The sequence below is a fragment of the Gallus gallus genome, chromosome 12 (assembly GCF_016699485.2).
Source record: "Gallus gallus isolate bGalGal1 chromosome 12, bGalGal1.mat.broiler.GRCg7b, whole genome shotgun sequence".
NCBI classification, from domain to species: Eukaryota; Metazoa; Chordata; class Aves; order Galliformes; family Phasianidae; genus Gallus; species Gallus gallus.
In genome coordinates, this window is record NC_052543.1 from 10,609,582 (window position 1) to 10,625,148 (window position 15,567).

General features: G+C 44.3%; 1 protein-coding gene across 1 annotated transcript in view; it reads left to right on the plus strand.

Moving 5' to 3' along the window:
- Nucleotides 1-6,403: 6,403 nt before the first annotated feature.
- The window catches only part of CHST13 (carbohydrate sulfotransferase 13), a 50,613-nt gene continuing 41,449 nt past the window's right edge, over nucleotides 6,404-15,567 (plus strand). Inside the window, exons 1-3 of the mRNA XM_040646706.2 lie at nucleotides 6,404-8,498; nucleotides 8,670-9,268; nucleotides 9,788-9,898. The gene's annotated coding sequence lies outside the window, so the exon portion shown is untranslated. The remainder of the gene's footprint in view (nucleotides 8,499-8,669; nucleotides 9,269-9,787; nucleotides 9,899-15,567) is intronic.

Below are 15,567 nucleotides of genomic sequence, written 5' to 3' on the forward strand. Positions count from 1 at the left end.
GTCAAATTCAACAGGAGAAACCTGAGTCCCTTGGGGAACAGCTAATTAGATTTTTATACTTTTGTAAAGCATCTTACACTTCTGCAAAGGTACATGGCTCGTATTATTGTCTCTCAGCAATACTGTTTACAGGGAAAAAAAAAAGTTCAATTTCCACGTGACTTGGAAATTTAATGCAAATACCGAATCTTTGAGCTATTTAGAGCACACAGCAGGCCAAATAGGCTTCATATCCGTGATTGACCCACGGAGTGTTTTTTGATAGAGGAAAAAATGGTGTTCTGGTGCTTATTCTGTCAAGAGAGAAAAGAACAAATGGAAAATAAGGCTGCAGGCTCTTGTAGTAAGCTGCAGATAAATGCCTGCCAGACCTGCCTCAAGCTTCTACTTTTGCCACCATGTGACGTGACGGGGCAGTCTGTGCATCCAGCTTGCAAAGAGATTTTCATTCAAGCATCAGTTGCTGTGGTAACAGCACGAAGAGCAGATCAAATGGATGCCAGGACCAGACAGGTTTTTCTAAGAACTCCACATATGTGAACGGTTGGTGGTGACCCAATTCTAAAAGGTTATCAAACAGATTTGCACTGCAACTGACTTAATGTTGTCTTCTCTGGGTTCCGGACCTTGCTCTGGTCCCCAGGGTTTCTCATGAATCAGCATCCCTGAGGTTTCATCAGAAGCTCACGGGCTGCCCTGAAGGAAATGCTGGCGTATTGACAGACGCGATAGCTTCATGCTCATGTGTTTAAGCTGTCTCCTCATCGTTGAGGGCTGGGCTGACCGAGCTTTGGGCTCTGTCAAAATCTTGAGTAATTAACGCTCGATAATCACACACTGGAGTTTCTCCCATGCTTAATCTGATTTCTGCGCTGAAGTTGCTCACAGCTCACTTAAATTCCACCCACGTGTAATTTAACCAACATAACTGATTATATTCAATTTTCCATACTCAGAGTTGAGTTATGTACAAGGTTCACCATCACATTTCTGATCTTGACTGAAGATGGCTGGTTCTTCTGCTTCTAAAATTGGTTTACTCCATTCTTATGAATGGTTGAGTTGAAGTCGTAGCGATGATCTGGTGCTGCCTGTTTAGCAAAAATCTGAGTTTCCCTTACAGATTTGGAAGGCTTGGTTTTCTGTTTGTTTTTGTTTCCCTGAGAAATGTGTGAAGGGAGTGTGTGCTGTGGGTTAGATACAATCACGTGGGTTGGGCCACTCAGCGTTCCAGCTTTATCTAGGAAGGGGAATAGAAGGCAACTCCTTAAACATTCCTTATTTCCACTCCTCTCAACCTCCAGAATACATTCCAACATGCTTATAGGCTTAATAATGATCCAGTCTGGAGTATATTCAGGATTTCAGAGGAATAATGACTTGTCAGAGGCTTTGGAACACTTGTTGGAGAAGGGGCTTGCCTGTTCTGTACAGCCAGCGCTGCAGCATGTTGGCAGCCCCACAGTTGTGTAATTGGATAGATAAGGTGTGTGCATCTTGACTTAAAGGCTTAAAGTCTACTACTTAAGCCTATTTTTTACACTTTACAGAAGCGCATCATAAGTCCACCCATGAAACTGAGGGAAGATCTCTCTTCCACATTAAATGGCTGCATATTTGATGTTTAGGGGTTCTGTGTGAGGCACTTTGTGCCTAGCTGTGCCTACGTGGGCATGCCATGTAGGTGTGAAGTTGTCCTCTGCTCTTCAGAGCTATTGCTAAGCGGAGTGTCTCTCCAGCCCATGCCCATAGCAGGTGATTTTGAACTCCTAATATTTTTTTGTCCCTAGTCAGCAAGCACAGCTCTAAAAATGTCACTATCAGGAGACAGGCAATAAGTCTCCAAATCAATTATACCCTGTCAGCTTTTTCAGCCACTTAAAGCAATTAGAGTTAAGAACACACTGGCTAAATTTACATGGAGCACAGTCTTTCTTCATGCCCCCTGCTTGTGTACTGTATTGCAGCTGCAGATACAGCACGAGTACAATGGGCATCAGAGGACGCGCTGTGCCTCCAGCAAGTGCCCCGGGCTGTTGGTGGAGGGCAGCCCTCCCAGTTTCTCTGGTCACGCCAAGCAGATGTCTGTCCGTGTTGCTGAGATGAACCACAGACGGCTGCTTAGCAGAGGCAAGCGGCACGCATCCTCAAAGAGGGGTTTTGAAAGTGATTAGTTTCTGCATATGTAGCTTTGTGCTTTGAATATGGAGATGAAGAGAAAACACTTGGCAAGAGATAGAAAGCCAGAAGGGAGCAGAACAAAAGAAACAGCGGAGTTCAGAAAAATCTCTGGAAGTGAATGGGGAAACCGAGTTTTATGGGGCAGGTTCAGTGCGTGAGCTGGTAGCACTGTCCATTTGTGTAGTACGGTCTTTGGGCATGAATTCTTGTGAATGCAGAAGGTATTCTTGAACAGGATTCAGTCTTTTAACATCCATGTGATGTGATGGAAATGGTAAGAGTTCAGATGGAGTTTAGTATTTCCAAAAGGTCAGAGCTCAGTGAAACTTGAATTTTAATCCAACTTTTGGCTTTCTGTTGGCTCAGGATATGACGTGTCAGAAGGCTCAGCTGTCTGTGTGCACAGAGCCCCAGTGCTACCACCCCAGTGGTAAAATGCTGCCTTATAGAATCATTACGGTTAGAAAAGACCTCTAAGGTCATCTAGTCCAACCATAAACCCCTCACCAACATTGCCCACTAACCACATCCCTCAGTGCCACCTCTCCATGTTTCTTGAACACCTCCAGGGTTGGTGACTCCCCCACCTCCCTGGGCAGCTCTGCCACTGCCCAACCACTCTTTCAGAAAAAAAAAAAATTCCTAATATCCAACTTGAACTCATCCTAAACTGAGACTGGCTTTGGTTAATTCAGCTGCTGTCTGCTGAAGTTGTTCACAGCCTCACAAATGGAATAAAATTACCAGATGATGGATTCTTCCTGTGGCAATGTGGCAAAAAAAAAAAAAAAAAAAAAAAAAAAATCCAACAAACAAACAAACCCAAAACTATTCCCTGGAGAGGAATCTGCATACAGCATCAGCATCACTTAAAACTCCATTCATGACCTATTTTGGGGAGCTGATAGGATTTAAGTCCCCCAGGCCTCATCTAGCCTAGGATGAGTTGTATTCGCAGGCAATTACTAAATCAGCATTAAGATAGTCTCATAGATTGTCCTGATTCCCCGATCTTCCAGCGCGAGCTGTTCAATACAGCTCTGGGCTATTTAGGAGAATTTGCTGGCTGAGAGCCTTCCTGATAACATCCTTGTGCTTGTTTGCTGACTGCTCTTGAAGGTACCTTAGAAGCTTTTATAATTGATCTCCATAGCTTATCTGTGCAGTAAAGCGGCGTGTTTCTAGCTAGCATGTACAGATGTACCTTGAATATTGGCAACAGCTGGAAAGATGAATGAATGGAAACCTCCCCATTATTACCTGGTGGATCGTTCCTTTTCTTCAGCTGATTTTGTTCTGCTTCCTTCATCTGCAAAAAATACTGCACAGTGCCATCAGCGAGCAGCACTCAGGCAGAATGCATTCATTGTAGAAAAATGGAATAATCTGAATATCAATGAGATTCCTGTCTAGATTTTTAGCTTTACTAATGCTGTCCTGTAGGAACACCTTTTGACAGTGATGTAGAGGACCCATGAATTGGAATAACTGCCCAACTTAAATTTACATACATGGGGATTATTCTGTGCAAAAGGCAAAAAAAAAGAAACTTTGGTCATTTGGATCCAAACATGAGTTGGAAAAAAATCCCTTTAATTCTAATATCTACTTAAATGTTTACTTGGGTTTGTCTTTTATTTCAGAAATATCTTCGTTTTGACTTTGTATTATTCCCTATAGCAGTTCATATATAAGAGCACAGGGATACTCCTTGTGGAGGACCTGGACCCAACCAACCTCTCCTCGTTTTTTGCACTGAATGAGCTGCTTGAAAGAGAAAATAGAATCATAAAGGTTGGAAAAGACCACTAAAATCATCCAATCCAACCACCAACCCATCACCACCGTGCCCACTGGCCGTATCCCTCAGTGCCACAAGGCAGAAGCAGAACCTGAGGAAAAACTGAAGCAGGAATAGGGAAGGGATTCTCAGTTTGGAATGTTGATTCAGAACTCTGTCAGCGTACTCAGTGAAGGTGAGGGAGGTTTTAGCCTTCATAATGTCTTCTTTGACCGTGTTCATAAAATATTACTCTACCGCATTTGTTCGCCTTTGAAAACCCATCTTAAAATACCAAATGGAAAAAAAGCTGTTATTGATGGGGTTACTTACATTGATTCCCAGCCGGAAGGTTTCTCTGGACAGAGATTTAATGTCTGAACAGCCATGATGAGGCAGAGCAGAGGTCCATACAGCCTCCTACAGCATCCAACACTGAGGAAATTAAAAGAACAGAGAATGCAAACCGCAGCAGTTCTCTTGTACACCTTCATAGCATTGTCTGTACTGTAGTACCACTGCTACTTGGGTTTGATCTGGGACCTCAGATGGGTTTTTCTGTCCTCAGTTTGCCTGGTTCCTTTTGAACCTGCACAAAATGTGGGTGAGCTGCGAAACACGAGGGACTGAATCCTGGATGAGCTGCTGCATTTGAGAGCAGGAGAATCAGTTCAGACTGAAGAGGAATGGATCCCTGCAGCTAAGCCTGCCACCAAGTGCTAAATATACCGAAGAGCATTGCTTTGCTGCAGATATCTGCAGTGGTATAGCAGGAGAAAGGAATCTCGTGTGAACTCCAGAGCCAGGGTGTAAGTTTTGCAAGGACAGCTGTTATCCTGGCCAGAGAATGGTGAGTTTCACATCCTGCTTTACTGATGCTCCTTCCAGAGCAGAGGTGGCTGCCCATTGAAGAAAAATGAACTCAGTTGGGAAAGCAAACGATGGGGAAGTTCTCTTCTTATTTTTGTGTTTGCCATAGGCCTTGTTGGTTTTTTTTGTCTGTTTTTTGTTTTTTCTTTGTAAATGAGAACCCATTTTTGAAGTTTTCCATTGAAACTCAAAATTTTGATGATCACAGTGGGGAAAAATTTTAATGAAAGACACAAAAAAAGTCTTTTGATCAACTGCACGTAAGAGGTTTTGCTTATTTTTTTTTTTTTCACAGATCTTTTAATTCAGCTTCTAATTTTTTTCTCCCTAATGATTATGGAAGAAAATTCTTGCTCACATTTTCATAGCACCAGATCCCAATAACTAAGATCTGGCAAAATAAAAGATTCAGAATCCTTTTCTTGCAGAGGGATGCTGGGGATGAAAGCAGTACACAGGATGAAATATACATGTTTCTGGGAGAGCAGACTGCTTGTAAACTTTGCATTTTTACTATCATTTTTTTTGCCCATTCTGATATAAAAAGGAATAACACAACTTTCTATTCCTCAGACTGCTCGGTACGGTTGCTGTTCTCTCTTGTGTACCATTTATGTCTCACTTAAACACATCATATTTGAATTTCACTCACTGATGGAAAAATATTTCTTTTTGCTGAGCCTTTCACTTCCATGAACTGTTTGTTTCAGTATGTGTGCCATACAGGTGATGTGTGATCTGGAGCCTGCAGCCTAAAAGAAGCTCTTGCTAAGCACCTATAGGAGAAATGCTTCCTTCCCCAGTCCCTCTCTTCTGTTCTCTGATATTTTGCTATTCCTCTTTTTAAGGAACCCCGTAAAGGGTTTAGCTTTGCCGAGGTCTTTATGGGAGAAATGGCAGCTTTCCAAATGGAGGAAGAGGAAGTTAGGTTGGGTTGAATTGTTGTTTCTTTACCGTCTGAAAATAACACTGCACGTGAAGCAGTTGGGAGCGCCCTTAGGAAATTGCCCTTTCTGAAATGATGGAGAAAATGAGAACTTCGTAGCTCCTATGGAACTGAAGAGCTTAGGGAAGGTATCCCAGCAGGAGGGCAGCCATTACTCCCCCAGCACCTCTGAGGTTGTGCTGAACGTGGTGGGCTTCCTGGCTTAGTGTGGAGTGCTGTGGGTGCAGGAATGAGATATAAGGTTGGATGTTACCTGGTGGTTATGTCTGCTGTTCTGCTGCGCTTTGTTTTAGGTGGCTGTTACGTAAAGTAAAACAGAAGGGTGTGATCCAGCACAGGAAAAGTACCCAACAGAAAGCCCAAAACAATCCAATAAAATTCCTATTTATTTTATTTTTCTTCCCCCTTTCTCTCTCTGGGGGAACTAAGCTGGATAAGGAGGAGATGTTTTCATGCAGAGACAGCAGGAAATGGGGAGGGTTGGGTTTCGAAGGCATTCAGATGCCTTTGTAAACATCCTTCTTATAGGAATATTAATTTTTAAACATCCTGAAATCCCATCCTTCCGCCACCCAGCCTGATGATGCCATCAGAAGCCTTCCCCTTCACGTCCCCAGGCTCTGCTCACAGCAGGGAGGAGGAGAGCCAGCTCAAGGATCCTGCATCCAAAGGAACGATTGTGTCAGGCAATTTGAATAACCTCTGGGGCCAAAGGTTGCAGGTGACGGGGATTTGGGAACTCCTAACCTTGGAATCTCCCTCTGCTCTCCCTTACGTAGGGAGACTCAGCCTGAGGAACAGGTTTGCGTGAAACCATTCGGCATTGCTGTACAGAGTGCAGCAGGGTGTCACGCGTGTCTTCCTCCAGCGCTGCACCCACCAGGTCAGGAAGCAGAGCTGCTGATGAATCACGTTGGTGTTGACAGCCTCCTGCTCGGGGTTTGCTATCAGAGCTCCATCAGCTCTGGCCGATCCCAGGAGCAGCTGGGATCGGCCGTCGTGCTTTCTTTCCTCTGCTCCTGGTGACATCTACCGGCAGAACAGCCTCGGATCGGGCATTTGCTGCTGCAGAAGGCGGCTTCAATATACATCACGTTTAATCTATACGCCTAAATGCGATGTAGAATTTATGACTGTAAACGCTCCCATATTTGTTTGGGTTATTCTGTGAGCACAGGGAGGCAGATTTGTAGCAGGAAGGCAGAGTTCTTGACAATGCTGAAATGAGAGCAGAATAAATCACTGCAGCGGGTTTTATAGGCAGCACTTCAGCAGAGCTGGGAGTAAATGGGGTAATGCTATCACTGCCTAGAAAGCATTTTCTGTGGCTTAGTTTAGCCTGCCGGTTCTGCTTTTGCTGCATAAAGGCTCTTCTGGCAGAAGTGTCATGCTGTCAGAGGATGCTGCAAGCCAGGCTCGCTGTGGGAATCTGGGAAGGGACTTTGAATGCTTTCTGGCTTTGCTATGGCACAGACTGCTGGTTTAGGAAACAAGGATCGAGAATGCTTTCCCTTCTGCTCATGGCTTGCCTTACGCCCTTTCTTTTTATGATCCTGACACTGAAAATCAGTCCCCCAAAAGAGCAGCCTTGAGAAGACCCCGGGCAAACTACCCCAAGTTGTAAGTGAAGAAAGAGCAAACTGACATTTTCCAGCCCTTTAGTGGGTAGAAAGTTCTATTTGAATAAAGCACAAATTTAAAAAATAATACATCTATTTCAGGATGATATTCCCATTTGCATCTACTGTCCACGCTATTAGTGATGAAACATTTACATTGGTCTATGAATTCAGAGCCAAAACCCATTTTAACTTTAATAATTTAGCTTTAGGAACTTAAATTCCCTTCTCTGGGCTTTGCCCAGAGTTATCCTCTGCCTGTCCATCTCTCATCTTTTCCACATAACCTTGCAGAAGGTACTACAGCTCTGTTTGTGAGATTTTTCAAGCCTTCTGGAAGGGAAAGCGTTTTCCTGCTGGTATTCCAGTGTTTGACTGAAGACTGAGCATGAATCTTGTCCCAGTTCTCCGTGCCTTGCTCCTGTGAGACCTGAACTCACTGGGGATGCTCGTTCACAGAGAAGGAAGATCAGAGCCGTATTCAAAATGCTCTCTAAATCTGATGCCCCAAGAGCTGAACTCAGGCTTGCTCAGTTCTGAGCGCTCACATCAATATGCACACAATTAAGCACAAGAGACCGGTTGTGTAATAAGTTCGTATTGATCCTGCCCTGGCAGGAGCTGGAAAAAGAACAAAAGAAGCTTCTGCTGTGGGTGTTCAGTGGGGAAAACCAGGTATGTTCCATCACTGTAAGGACTTGCACTGGCAGGGTAATCCCAGAGGTCTGTGCTTTTAGTACAACTCCTACAGGAGTCCTAAAGAGGGCACCTGAGGTACAGTACTGCTAAGGGTGGCGGAGGGACACGAAGAAAGTTCAGCTCTCTGTATTCAGAGGTGAACTGGAAAAGGTCAAGCACGATGGTGGCCCATCAACAACCAGACACTGGAAACACCAGGATATTGCCAGACGCATGTAGTGACATGAGCAAGAAACAATCCTGTGGTATAAAGATGGGATCATATAAGAATCCCTGGGTCAGAGAAGGCAAATCAAGACTGTGAGAGGAAGCTTGACTTCGGCCTGTCTTCTTATCTATGCACGTTTGGCTTTGCAACGAGCAAAACCCAACACAGAGCTGGATTCCTGAGGACACTGCAGGGGTAAGTAGACCCCTTAGATTCTGTTTGTTCACATAAGAATGATAGTAATTTAAATACGATCCTATAAGAGTATACTTTAGAGATAGATCTCTTTCTATTAAGCAGGATATTGCGACAGTCCCTCTTAGATCACTTTAATATCAGCTTAAACTTGTCTTCTTTTAATTACAGCTTAGAAGATTATATCCACTAAGTTTATTTAGCCAGGAATACTGATCCCAGAAGGACACGGATGCCCAAACAAGGAAGAGCTCCCGCTGTGACGCCCGTACTTTGCTGTAAGTGGAGGTGCTTTGCCATGGAAGTGTTCTCCATTTGCCACCACTGCTCTTGTGTAAGAGGTGAAAAAGCCCCTGCTGCTCTGAGACTGCAGCTGGGCAGGGGAGGAACGATGCTGCGAAAGAAAACTCGTGAGCGATGATAAAATGGAGAAACTCACCTTGAACTGCATTGCTAGGGTGTGTCTCTTGGAATACAGCCACACTGGAAAGGAACCTGAAAGCTCCGATGTTTTGCCTATTAGAAACAATAATGTTTGTACGTTGTATATTTGTTTTGGTATCTCAAAAGCAAGCCTTACAGACTTCCTGAAATTGTCTGTACCAATACAGCACAGAAAAGGAGCAACCCCTGAGACAAGCTTGTGATAAGCAGGAGTTTCCTGTGATCCCCACGGGCTGTTCCGTTCTCGGATAGGTATTTCCCAGAGTGACCTACTTACAGGGAACTGCACGTGGCGCTGTGCTGACACACCAATGACCCCCAGCAGGGTGAGTTCTGCTGTGCCCTCACACCTTTGGTTCTTTGAAATATGTTTATATTTCTATATTTACAGACTCGGACAATGGGGTGGTTATGACATCAAGAGCATCTTGTGAGCACGTTTGGCTATTCCTGCATGCAATGCTGGCTATTTCTGTCAAGTTTACACCTAAAATTATAGGCTTATATGTTCGTTTTCTCGGCGCAATTTGTAAGAAATCTAATAAATCATCTCTTGATAGATACTTTAGAGGTGAACGAGAGAACTTCTGTAGTTAGCTGTGCTTAGATGCCTGCCTACACCCACTGTTCTGTTCCCAAATGCAGGGGAGTTGTATGTCTGGAACACGGGCTGACTGATGTTGGGTGATGGCCAAACCTCAGTGCCCACCCATGCTTTGGTTAACCCACGTCCTTGTCGTCTTTCCATGCCACAAATATTGAACTAGCAATTCCTTCCTTTCATTTCTATGGGTCATTTCTTGCTTTTTCTGCTACTGAATGTTTCTCTTGTTGTCCTCTTGCAGCCACGAATAATCCAGCGACCTTCGTGTGGTGATGGAACACTTTCCCAATGTAACTTCACTGCAAGAGGATACAGTGTCCAAACTCTTTAGCCAGGAAAGATCAGTATTTTGGTAAGCTGCAACAATTTGGACGCTACATACCTGAGGGTACCATGATGATTTTCATGCAGTGCTGCTCAGCAGCCGGAAGGTGGGGCACAGGCTTTGCTGTTTCATGTTGGTACACTAATGGCTGCACACCGCTAATTGTGAGACTTACTAACTTTGGTGGAGATAAAGCAGCAGCTGGTTGCATATTACAATTTAAACAGTAAAATACAAGAAAAAATGAGTATTTTTTAGGCTCACTTTCAAAACTGAAACTTGCAGGCCGGGAGCTTGCAAAGGCTGCACGCCTGGTGTGGTATAGGGGAGGATCAGAGCGTAGGAGAGCAGGAACTGAACAGGAGGGTTTAGTTTGAGGGTGACAAACAGAAGATCGTGATCTATCATGACATGGTTACAACCCTTCGGCTTCGGTACCCACAAAGAATTTGTTCCTCCTCGAAGCCAGCGCCTGGCTTCAGTGCCATCAGAGCACACTACTGTTTCGGAGTGTGTAGTAAAAGGGGCATTCAGGTTTCATGGAAAATCCCATAATTACCCATAAATATTCACTCCGAGGGAGCACTGCTGTTGATTTATCGAGTATGCCACTATGTTAGCGTATTCACCCACTCAAATTTAACTGGAATTGTTTATTGTGTAGTTTATAAAGTTGCATAGTCTGGATGTACTCCCTCCCATGTTCTGTGAGTCAAGCTTGGTGTCCATACATCTTGTTGGCATCATGTCCTGAACAGCAATGAACTTGGGTCTGGGAGCTCAGTCTGTGGGAAGAGTAAGTAACAGCACTCCTCTAAGTCAGGTGAGGTCCTTCCTTCTCTGCTCACTTTTAATTATAATTGCTACCATCTTCCGTCCCTTTGTCAGGGCTGCACATCCAGTTGGGAATCTGGTGAGCTGATCTCTGACAATATCAAATGTTCTAAGAACTCTTAATCGAAGGCAGCCCATGAAAGCACCCTGGGGAGCGCTTTATTCTCTGTGTTTAAAAGGACATGAAAGTACAATAGTTCTCTTTATCCTGGTACAAAGCAGCCAATTGATCTTGTCAGTTTAATAAATAATACAATTGCTTCCATCAGACACTGTTAATAGACTCCTGTCTGGACTAATGTTGTACAGAGTGGTACAAGCACAGAAATGCTATCTGCTGCGTCTGCCCTGGATTAACCACCTCCTCCTTTATCACCTAAAGTCAAAGCTTCCAGCAGCAGTCCCTGAAGGGCATCAGGTCCCCTGATCTTCATCTCTTTCTTCATCTTTCTTCATTTTAATGTGTGCTCTTGGAAGAGACAAGCTAATTTCCTGATGCGTCTGTTGTCTGGCTGCCTCCTAGCGTTTGTACAGATTCAAAGAAGCTTGGGAATGTGAAATAGGCCGCAGGTTTGCCTTTTCTCTTTTCTTTTTTTTTTTTTTTTCCCCTCTGTAAGTCATTCACTAAGTGGTCTCAGGATGCAAAGTTTGGCTCATGCCTTCCAAACACCGCAAAGGTGCAGGAAGCTCAGATGCAGCTCCTGGAGTGTTATGAATGCAAGTGCCAGATAGAGGTAGGCTCATAGCTCAGGGTATGGACTGTGTGTGGTTCGGTGCCAACGTAACCAGATTATGCCCATCTGTGGATTTTGAGTAGGCCCTGAAATTTTGCATTATCAGCGCTGCTTTTGGGGGAACATCAGACGCAGACACAGCGTTCGGGAAAGTGCTGCTCACATAAGCGGAAGATCTTAAAAATTACACTGTCCTGGTTTTGGTTTGCTTTCATTTGTCTTCTCTCTACCACGACATGAATTCGTTCTGGGTTCTGCAGTGGAGGTACGTCGTACACGGGAAGAGTATGTATTTGTCACTGGGAACAAGAATCCAGGGCTTTCAGAACCAGACTCAGTGGGAATGGTGGGAATAGGTTGACTTGATGATCTTAGAGGTCTTTTCCAGCCTTGGTGATTCTATGATGCTATTTCTACACAAGTATTGTGTATATATTGTGTATACGTATGTTTAAATCTAGACTTTCATGTCAGTCTCATAGGTTGTCCCTTCAGGTCATGAGATGTGCCCTTGAGTGGAGCTCTCCTGCTCAGCTTCAAAGGTGACAGGGTGGTGAGTGAAGAGTTGACTGATCCTCGTGTTTGCAGGAAGAACACTTCTGATCTTACTGTTGGAATCAGTTATTCCACTGTTAATGAAACTGTATTTATTTGTAATTACCTGAGTGCATAATGCAGTGGCCAACGAGCAAAAGAGATGCTGACATTTAGGTTCACTACACTTTGGTTTTCTCTTCTGTGGGAGGCAGACAGTAACGGTGCCAGGACTCAAAGGCCAGGTACGTAACTGATGTTGAGCTGTTCAGATATTTCAGATACTGGGACAATCTGTGAAGGCAACAGATTTGTATCTCAGCAGAGGGATGTTCTGGTTGAGCAATGCGGCCCCACAGCATCAGAAGTCAGCAGACCTGGGACTCTTTTCAGTCAGTGCAGAAAGCAATTTCTGGGAATTTAATGCTCCCAACCCCACAGCCTTTTATCCCACATCCCTGTGTGCTCAGGCCTGTGTTTGCAGGAATACTGCTTTTGAATTGTTGCTGCATCGCTCGCAGAGATAATACTCTGCTGCCCTCCTACTTAGAGAACTCAAATGCTCTTTATTGTGAATTCAAAAACTAATTGAAATCCAGATTCCTTAACTAGCCTTTGTTATTACTTCAGAAAGAAAAATCAGTCCTTTAAATAATAAAATGTTCACACTAAAAATCAGTTTGCTTTACTCCCACACCCATTTTGAATTGAGGCTGCTGTGTTTGAAGGGTAAGATCCAATAGTGCCTGTAAAGCCACAATCGGTGTTTGAAAGGCAACTCTCTGCTGCTCTTTGAGTGCTATTGATGCTTTCAGCTGTGGCATGAAAGACCTAGAACTCTGATCTCGGGTTTTGGCAAGTCAAGTCATTCAATTCAATTTCAGAACTGTACAGCTGTGAAGCTTTACAAGTTTTGATGTTTAAAAAGGCAGGGATTATTTCTGTTCCCTGTGATTTGTGAGCAACTGCTGCTTCTGTTAGCAAACCCAGGAAGAAACCTGTCTGTCTGATGTGCACAGACTGTTACTGATACCTGAGCAGCTATTACACATCTGGCTGATAGCCGTGAGATCAAAGCACTCTCTGATGCTCTGCTGCCCTTTGAGCACCTTTTAATTGGCCCTGAACCCACGATTTAGGATCAGGAACTGAGCTTTGCCTCCTTGGGTCGCTGGGTGAAGCCAGTTTCAGTCTGTAGGAGGCTGATTGGTGCTCTCAGCCTTCTCTCTAGTGGGGAAGGGGATGGTGTTGTTACAGCCACCTCTCTGGTCCTGGTCTTGGTATAGGCAGGGAGCTTGCAGACTTTGGTCTTTCCCAGGAGAGTTGTGCAGGCTTGGCTGAAGCACATTAGTATGGACCTTTTGGTGGGGATACTCCAGCTGTCCTCTCCAGGGGAGGTTTTGGGAAGATCTGACCGGCTTTCTCAATCCTACAAGTCATGTGCTGAACTTTCAATTTCCAGCACTGTGGCACTATTTCATAAGCTCGCATTTGGGGACTTCGTCCTGTGGGATTGTCATTTATGTTCCTTTGTTTTCATTAGAAATTGGAGACATTGTCGTTTAGAATCATAGAACCATTAAGATTAGAAAGATGCTAAGATCATCTAGTCCATCCATCGACCCATCACCACCATTTAGCTGTTGGCCCAAACCAATGGAGAATGGGAGAGCTGTGAGGTGAGTGCAGGCTCTGCTCTGCAATCAAAGCAAGCTCTTTGGGACACTGTGCTCCTCTGCTGAACAAGCTCGACTTACAAGCATGTCTATGTTGCATTGCTGCACAGTGTGCATCTCATTGCATAGGGCAGACTTTACTTGTGGGATAGGGCAGAGTATTGGCTCTGGTTGTTTCCACTTTCCAGTAGAGGACACTGCCAGCACTCTGCCTGCCTTCTACAGGGCACCTGTCCATGTCCCATCTCCCTGCACACAGCCCATTGGAGATGGGACACGGACAGGTGCCCTGTAGGAGGCAGGAAGCAAAGCCATCCTGCAGGATGGCACTCAGCAGAGGCTCAGTTCACGCAATGCTGCTCACCTGCTGTTTGCAGCCAAGTCTAAAGGCACACAGATAGCAGTCCCTTGCAAGATTAAACTCTTTGATTCCAATCTCTTTAGCTAGAAAGCATGTTGTTTTATCTAATGCTTGTCTCTGTCTGTTTTAGGCTGCGGTGCCTGCTGTGAAAAGGTATGCATAATGAAATGATTAAATCATGCATTTTAAAATAATCAAAGTCACGCTGTTTCAACTATGCAGCAATCCTGTTCCTCTTAGGAGACATCTAGCCAGGTTTAGAATTTCTTTTGGATTTTATATTTCTTAGAAGGACTCTGAATAAAAAAGATAATGTGGCTGAGGCCAGTTCTGCTCTCCTGTATGCCCAGGGCCAGATTTGATCACATTCATATTCTTCTTGTGTCGCCACACACAGAAAATAACTTTGTGGTCTGATTTTATGCTCTAAAGAAAATCATTCACACTGTGACAGCACTTCAAAATATTTCAATCCTTATTCTGTGTACGCTGCTGGCTATTGCTGCAGTGCAGAAAAAACACTTCACTGAATCAGTGGTTATGGGAAGGGATAAAGTTTCCAAATCACTCTTTTCTGTCTTGATTTTCTAACTAATCCCTCGTTCCTGCTGCATCTCTGGTTTGGAGTCTCTCCTCGTAACTCTGCACTACTTCAAGCCTTAGCATTCTTGATCTTCATAGCTGCTCAAAACTGCTTAAAAATTGTGCATTATAAGGTCAGGTGATGCTACATGGGCTACGACATATGGGAGCTGCTGGTGGGAAGCAGCTCATCTCCTGTCCCCCAAAGAGGTGTGGAAATTTCCTTTTTCCTTGAGGTGGCTTATGGCAATTGAGGCAGTGACTCCGTGGCTAGTGCAGGATGAAGACCCTTTATTGTATGTGCTCACAACCTTTTATACCCCCATAACAACTCCTTGGTCACATGTACTAGCCAGGCACCTCCTGTGTGTGTGTTTACATCTAATGTAAGTAGCTGCTGAGCTTTTTTGCTCATTTGCAAGATCTTTTGCTCATAATGTCTTTGTTTTCTTTGTCCCACAAAGAAAAGGCTGTGGGATGCAGCTACCCACTCTGACCCTGTGGCCAAAGACCTTTTGGGGCCCTGGAGATGGGTTTTTGTATTCAGGCTTGGCTCCCCCTGTACCAGTAATCTGTTGAGCTCTTCTATGAAAAGTTACACCCTCGTTATTGCAAGACCTTGGCCACAGCCTCACTCCCTCTTTGTCCCACGTTTCTGTGTCATAGATCATAGCCCCATCTACTTATATGTTACGAGAAACCCACACCAGAAGTCGCCTTAAATCAAAGCTTTCCACTTTAGGGGGCTGTATTTACAGGGGAGGAGGCACAGCAACGACATGGAGCTGCATAACAAAATACTCTTCTAGAATGATTCTTGCAAATCCAAAATGCAGCCTCGGGGAGCAGATCAGTGAGCAAAGCCCTCTCTCCCTCATAGTGCCACAGTTAGGAAATTGAGTAACAATTGCAGCCTATCTAAGAAGGCAGAGAAATTTAATTGAATAGCAAAATATCAGATCTGCATTTCAAGTG